The sequence below is a fragment of the Echinops telfairi genome, unplaced genomic scaffold (assembly GCF_000313985.2).
Source record: "Echinops telfairi isolate 266 unplaced genomic scaffold, ASM31398v2 ScPeMD7_28;HRSCAF=97, whole genome shotgun sequence".
NCBI lineage: Eukaryota > Metazoa > Chordata > Mammalia > Afrosoricida > Tenrecidae > Echinops > Echinops telfairi.
Genome location: NW_022103925.1, coordinates 5,174,387 through 5,175,345, shown reverse-complemented (window position 1 = coordinate 5,175,345; position 959 = coordinate 5,174,387).

Sequence of the window (959 nt, the reverse complement as noted above, 5' to 3'; positions counted from 1 at the left end):
AGGGGTCTCTACGTGGCTCCTCCAGCTCAGGGCACTAACCTAGCTCCATGTGTCTTGTTAGCTGCAATGTCTCCCAGGGAGTGAGTGTGTGTCCTACCTCCAACAAGCTATTTATCTCCTTAGCACCTCCAAATGAGGACATCAAGCTGTGATCCGATTGACAGGCTAAACTCCACCCCTTCACTCTTATGCCTCAAATTGACAACAGATTATGTAACTACCGCAGTAGTTAAGTATTAGATGATTGCAATTGGAAGGAAGTTCAAATCTACCAACCAGAGAAAGACAAGACTCCCACCAAGATTGATAGCATCAGAAACTCAACACAGTGTCACTTATGAGCCAGAGTTGCCTTGATGACTGTGCATAGAGCTGCTAACCTCAAGGTCAGTGGTTCGAACCCACCAACTGCTCCAAAGGAGAAAGATGAGGCTTTCTACTCTGATAAAGATTTAAGGTCTTGGAAACCCACAGGGCAGTGCTACTCGGTCCATAGGGTCACTGTGAGTTAGAATCCACTTGATGACCCGGGGGTGGGGGGCCTGGTTTCTCCGGCTCATTCACCTGTCATTTCTCTTTCTCGCTATCCATCCATGCATTTAATGCTGCTGCCTGTTTTCCCAGGCATTTGAAGTCAGCAGCCAGGAACCTGGACCCGAGAATGACCAAGGCAAGAAGGGACAGGGCAGGTAGCGGGGATGCTCAAGAGAAGCACAGTCCCAGTCCATGTTGGGACCCCCTCAGGTGAGCTAGGCTGATCCAAGCAAGTGTCCAGACATGGAGCCCCAGCGACGGATGACCGCATGTCTTCATAACTGCTGACCAGGCAAGATGGAGCCTGGCCGATTCAATGCACCGCGAGCTCTAGATGTTTGCTGTCTGGGGTGTAGGACACCCACCGTTGTTTACAGATAAGCAGAAGTAAGCACAACGTGTTATGTCAGCTTCAGGTGGAGCGG